Raw genomic sequence first — 6,993 nt, 5'->3', positions numbered from 1 at the left:
AGTGAGGTTGGCCCAGGATTGGACATTGTTTCGTTCTGCTGTGCATGGGGTCGCTATGAGTCGGTTCCGACTCGATGGCACCTGACAACAATGTTATTTTAGTATTATATATGCCATGTTTCACTATTTCAATGTCTTTCATGCAATATTTTATAACTTTCTTTCTTTCTAGTAGAATTTACTATTCTGGTTTTTTTTCCCCCCAAGTATTGTGTGACTCGATGGCACTTAACAACAACAACAACAACAAAGTATTGTGTAAACTATGTTATGCTTTTATTACCTTTCAAGTCTGTCTTGCTCATTAGAATGCAACTTGTCTTGAGGGAAAGAAGTTGATCTTTTTGGTTGTATGTACTCGGTATACAGGACAGTGCATGGTATTTGCAATAAAATTTGTAGAATAAATGAAAGAATAAAATAATGGATGGATGAATGATGGACATGAAGGCTTCATTAATTGGCCTTGTTGTTATGGAGTCCTGGTGTGGACTGTAGGATAAGTGCAAGACCACAAGGTCTCTTTGAAGCACTGGATTGTGGTTCAGAATCACCAGTTGCTCCTTGAAAACCCTATATTGGGTCGCTATGGTTTGGAACCAACTTGATAGTACTTAACAACAATTGTTGTTATTGTTGACCTATTGACAGCTAAATGCTTTAAATGCACCCTTGCTGTTGTTACTGTTAAGTGCCATCAATCGGTTCTGACTCATAGCAACCCTGAATAGGATTTCTGAGGAATGGTTGGTGAGTTTGAATCAACAATCTTGTTATCAGTCTATGATTTATCCTACAGCACCATACCAGGACTCACTAAGTATGCATAATTACATACCAATCTTCTATTCTTACCTGCAAGAGCAATTGCTTGAAAAGTTTAATCAAAATGGCTGAAGGATTTTAACAACTTCAAAATGGGAGTGTTGCTTCATTTCGAAGAGTAACATTCACTGGCACTAGGTAAACTTACCCCCAGAATTGGGCACTATCTTAGGTTTTAGACACTGATTCTGTTAATAACTCAAAAGTCATTCTTATTAAATTCATAAACTTAGTGTAACTGTTTTGTTGTATACTCTTAAATCTTCCTCCGAATTTGGGGATGAATTCTAATATTTTATTTTCTGGAAAAAAAATTGAATAATTAAGATACAATCTTAATCATTTTAAGAAAGACACAAATAACTAAAATGGAGTTTTCAAAAAGCATAGTTTCATAATGTTCTATGAACTCTTGATGTGGCACTGTAGGATAAACACTGGACTGTGAACCACAAGGTTGATGGTTCAAACCTACCTGTGGATCCTAGAAAATCCTGTACAGAGTCGCTATGAGTTGGAATCACCTCCATACCACTTAGCAACAACAGCATTACATATATATCCTTCCTTGTTTAGAAAGGAATAAAGGAAAAGGTGCAGTGAAACTGCCACACTTCCTGGACAACTGTGGGGAACACATTCAGTCTCTGAGGTTTCAGAATGTACAATCTGACTTCCTTCTTTCTTTCATCAGTGAGCAGGACAGTTTTGTAAGGAAGCTTGTAAATTTTTGTACTTTAGATAATGCTCAACTTCAGTTAGTTTCCAAATTCCATCTGAAAGGAATACTAAGGAAATTAAGTAGATGTGATTTTGATTCTCAAAGCTTCTTTTGTCAGTTTCCAGATAGAAAGTAAAGCGATATGTAGGAGGTGGGTAGTACCATCATGACCTGCTTTATTCTGTCTGAATGAGGAGGGTCAATACATTATCCTATTAGGGAGGAGGAAATTGCATAGACAACTCCAGGAGTGACAATAAAAACATCCTTGACAGCATGTTGAAAACAGTGGCAAAACTTTATTTTCTGAAAAGAAAAAAAAAATTTATTATTTAAATGACAGATGAAGGTGGATGATGGACAAAATGCATTATTACTAAAGTGCCTCCTACTTTTTAAAAAAGAACTATTATATTTTTAAGACTGAATAAAAATTGGTTAAGTAATAATATATCAGTTTATCAATAAGACAGTGGAGTTCTTTAAAGCACTGTTTTTTAAATTTCTTGTAGTGTTAGTTTTGTCTCCAAGCATAAGGCAGAATAAATAACTTGCTTTATTTTAACTTACTTTTAAAAGCAGAGTTTCCAGTTTATAAACTAATTTCATGAATAGTTTCAAGGTTTTCAAAATGTTAATAACTATCCTATTCAAGAGTTCAACCAAATAGAAACTGATGTCATTTGAGCCAATAATCTTTTCGGCAGCTGGAGAATTCATTTTTATAAATTGTGAAAGCTCAGCAAATTTCCAAAGGATAGCATACATGGATGAGTTTTTTTTTTTTTTTTTTTTTTTTAACTCGTTATTGTGATTTCAGTCAAATTTAGAAAGCAAATTGGTTTTCCATTCAACAATTCATACACATTTTGTTTTATGACTTTCACTGCAATTTCACTTCCTCCCTGCGTTTACTATTTCTCTTTGTCTTTTTTTTCGTATTCCTTCCTGCTTTCTGAGCTTTATCCCAGAGCAAATACTGCCCTTAATGAATCCATACCTCCCTGGTGCTATTCAACTTATGGGCCTCTCTGTTATTTGGTTGAAAGTTGAGTTACAAGGGTAAGTTCAGTACCAGTTCTGAAGGGTAAATATGGGACATAGTTTCGAGGTCCCATAGTCTTTATCAGACCAGTAAACCTGATTTTTTGTTTTTTTTGTTTTTTTTTTTAGATTGGTTGCAATTTTTCTTTTACTCTATCCAAGTTCTTTTATTGTGATCCCTTTCAGAGTGATCAGCAATTATAGCCAAGCATTATCTATTTTTTTGGGTCTTAGTGTTGTGAAAACTGAAGTTTGCATGGTCCATCACTCCTTTGGATTAATTGTGTTTTATTTTCTCATTCTTCTTTGCTCTGAATGGGGAGAAATCAATAATTGCACCTTAGGTGGCTGCTCACAAGCCTTTAAGGCCCCAGTCACTATTCACCAAAGTAGGATGTGGAACACTGTTTTTGTGAACTAATACATAGATGAGTCTTGATCTATGCTAGCATGATTCTAACTAATAAGTCAAATCTTAATTTCTATTATGAGAATAGATTTAACCCAAAATAAAAATCCAGGTAAAAAATAAGTAACTGACTGTTCCTATGAAGACATTAACCTCAAAAAATATACATTTTTTAAAAATTGAGAATATAATAAATGTAACATTTTATCCTTTTTATTTAAAAATTCTTAATTTCTAAATATTTAGATAATTTAAGTTTCTCCATTATAAATAATGTTTTAGTGTACATTTTAATATATCAACTTTTGCCTGTTTTCTAGTTTTTCTTTTTTATATGGATCAAAATATTTCAAATTATTTTAGACCAAGTTTTTTTTCCAGAAAATGTACAAGTTTTCACCTTTGTTTCTTCTAGTCCATTTTGTACCACTTCCACTTTACAACAACTGGTCTCCTGCACCAATTTTTCTTTCACTCAACCACAGAAAATATTTTTGTTATTCTAAAAATCAAAGGCTTAACATCTCCATCAAAGACTTCCATTTATGATAAACAGTTCTTTCTCGCAACCTACTTACTACATCCCACCACTCATCTGTCATGCTACTTGTGCTAAATGCTGTGCCACCGGTATTTTAAATACCAGTATTTTAAACATGTCACCCATGGTGAACAGGTTTCAGCAGAACTTTTTGACTAAGACAGACTAGAAAGAAGGAAAGGTAGATTGCTTTTGAAGGTTAAATCACTGAAAACCTTATAAAAACCAAAAAAACATTGTCAGATATAGTGCTGGAAGATGAACCCTCTGGTTGAAAGGCATTTAAAATATGACCAGGGAAGAGTTGCCTCCTCAAAGTAAAGTTGACCATAATGGTGTGAATGGAATACGTTTTCTGGACCTTCATTTGCTGATGGGGTACAAATCCAAATAAGGAGAAATAGCTGCAAATATCCATTAATGATCAGAAGTTGGAATGCATGAAGTATGAATCTAGGAAAATTGGAAGTTGTTAAAAATGAACTAGAGCACATAAAGATTGATATCCTAGGCATTAGTGAGCTGAAATAGACGGTGATGGACATTTTTAATCTGACATATGATTTAATATTTCAGAAATGACAAATCAAAGAATGGTGCTCCATTCATAATAATAATAATAAAAAAAAACCATTGCAAGATTTATTTTGAAATATAATGCTGTTTGTGATAGGATAGTATCTATACACCTACCAGAAAGACCAGTTAGTACCACTAATATTCAAATTTACACAGCAACAACTAGAGCCAGTGATGTTGAAATTGAAAAATTCTACTGACTTCTTCAGTCTGAAATTGATCAAACATACACTCAAGATGAATGATAATTATTGGTGATTGGAATGAAAAAGTTGGAAACAAACAAACAAAAAAAAAGATCATTGGAAAATACGGCTTTGGTGATAGAAATGATGCTGTAGATCACGTGATAGAATTTTGTAAGACAAATGACTTATTTTTTTGCAAATACCTTTTTAAACAACATAAAGCACGAACCATATACAGGACCTTTACCACATGGAATATGTTGTTAAGTGTTGTTGAGTTGGATCCAACCCATAGTGACCTTATATAGGGTTTTCCAAAGAGTGACTGGGGTTTGATCCACCAACCTTGATGTTAGAAATCCAGTGCTTATCCTACAGCACCACACCAGGACTCCAGATGGAATATACAGGAATCAAACTGACTATTACCATGAGAAGATACACTGGAAATGCTCAATATCATTAGCCAAAACAACGCATGGGCAGACTATGAAACAGACCATTAATTGCATGATAGTCAAAAATATGAACTTGAATATAACCCACCTGAATGTAGAGACTATTTTCAGAACAAATTTGATAATTTTAGACACCAATAACTAAAGACCGGTGATTTGTGGGATGGCATCAAGAACATCATACATGAAGAAAGAAAAAGGTCATTAAAGTAAAAGAAAACTCCAAAAGGGATGTCAGAAGAGACTCTGCAACTTGCTCTTAAAGCATACAGACGCTAAAGTAAATGGAAGAAATGAGGAAGTAAAAGAATTGAACAGAAGATTTCTAAGGGAAGCTCGAGAAGACAAAGTCAAGTATTATAATGAAATGTACAAAGACCTGGAACTGAAAACCAAAAATAAAGAACACGACCAGCATTTCTCAAGCTGGAAGAACTGAAGAAAAAATTAAAGCCTTTGGTTGCAATATTGAAGGAGTCTATGGGTAAAAATATTAAATGATTCAGAAAACATCAAAAAGAAATGGTCATAGGTAAAATCCTAATCGTTATCCAGAACCATTTGAGGTGGGAAACTTCCAATGAAGGGACAAACAGACCAGCCTGCAACAGCTAGAAGAACAGAAGATACTTCTTGAAAGAAAGACCAGCAGGGAAAAAACAAAAAGAATAATGGCGGTCTGATTAATTACTACAAGAACAAGCAGGTTGTTCGCTTGACAGCCATCAATGCAAGTGGTCGGGTCCCCTCAGGGCAAACTCCCTTCCGAGACTGAGACAAACAGGCATGTGGTCTTGCTGTTGAGCACATTGGCCAACTATAACGGGTTGTTGTTAGCTGCCATCAAGTCAGTATCGACATGTAGTGACCTTATGCACATCCCAGGCCTAATCCTGAGCCAACCTCACAACTGTTGCCACGCTTGAGCCCATCAATGCTGCTACTTAGCCAATCCATCTCGTTGGGGGGTCTTCCTCTTTTTCTCTGACCCTCCACTTTACCAAACATGATATCCTTCTCCAGCAACTGGTCCCTCCTGACAATGTCTGAAGTATGAGAGACGAAGTTTGGCCATCTTGGCCTCCAAGGAGCACTCTGGCTGCACTTCTTCCAATACAGATCTGTTGGTTCTATGGGTAGCCCATGGCGCTTTCAATATTCTCTTGCAACACCATAACTCAGAAGCATCAATTCTTCTATGGTCTTCCTTACTCATTATCCAGCTTTCTCATGCATATTAGGTTATTGAAAATACCATGGCTTTGGTCAGGCGCACCTTAGTCCTCAAGCTGACATCTTGGCTCTTCAACACTTTAAAAAGGTCTTGTGCAGCAGATTTGCCTTATGCAATACACCCTTTGATTTCTTGACTGCTGCTTCCATGAGTGTTGATAGTTAATCCAAGAAGAATGAAGTGCTTGACAACTTCAATCTATTCTCCATTGATAAGAATGTTGTTTATTGGTCCAGTGGTGATGATTTTTGTTTTCTTTATATTGAGATGCAATCCATACTGAAGGCTGTTCTTTTTGATCTTCATTAGTAAATGTTTTAAATCCTCTTCACCTTCAGCAAACAAGGTTTTATCTTTTGCATATCGCAGGTTGTTAATAAGTCTTCCTCCAATCCTGATGCCACATTTTTCTTCATAGAACCCAGCTTCTCAGATTATTTGCTCAGCATACAGGTTATATAAGTATGGTGAAACAACACAACCTTGTCGCACACCTTTCTTAATTTTAAAACATTAGTGTTCCCATGTTCTGTACGAACAACTGCCTCTTGGTCCAGGTTCAGATTCCTCATGAGCACAATTAAGTGTTTCGGAATACTCATACTTCTCAATGTTGTCCATACTTCTCAATGTTGTCATGATCCACACAATTGAAAGCCTTTGTGTAGTAAATAAAGCATAGGTAAACATCTTTCTGATATTCTCTGCTTTCAGCCAAGATCCGTCACACATCAGCATTGATATCCCTCATTCCATGGCCTCTTCAGAATCCAGCTTGAACCTCTGGAAGTTCTCTGTCAGTGTATGCTTGCAGCCGTTTCTGTATTGCCTTTAGCAAAAATATACTCACATGGAATATCAAAGATATTGTCCGATGATTTCCACATTCCGTTGAGTCACCTCACTTTGGAATGGGCACAAGTACGGATCTCTTCCAATCAGTCGGCCAGATAGTTGTCTTCCAAATTTCTTGGCAGAGATGAGTGAGTGCCTC

The sequence above is a fragment of the Chrysochloris asiatica genome, unplaced genomic scaffold, assembly GCF_000296735.1.
Source record: "Chrysochloris asiatica unplaced genomic scaffold, ChrAsi1.0 scaffold00098, whole genome shotgun sequence".
Taxonomy (NCBI): Eukaryota; Metazoa; Chordata; class Mammalia; order Afrosoricida; family Chrysochloridae; genus Chrysochloris; species Chrysochloris asiatica.
Note: the sequence above shows the minus strand (reverse complement) of the source record.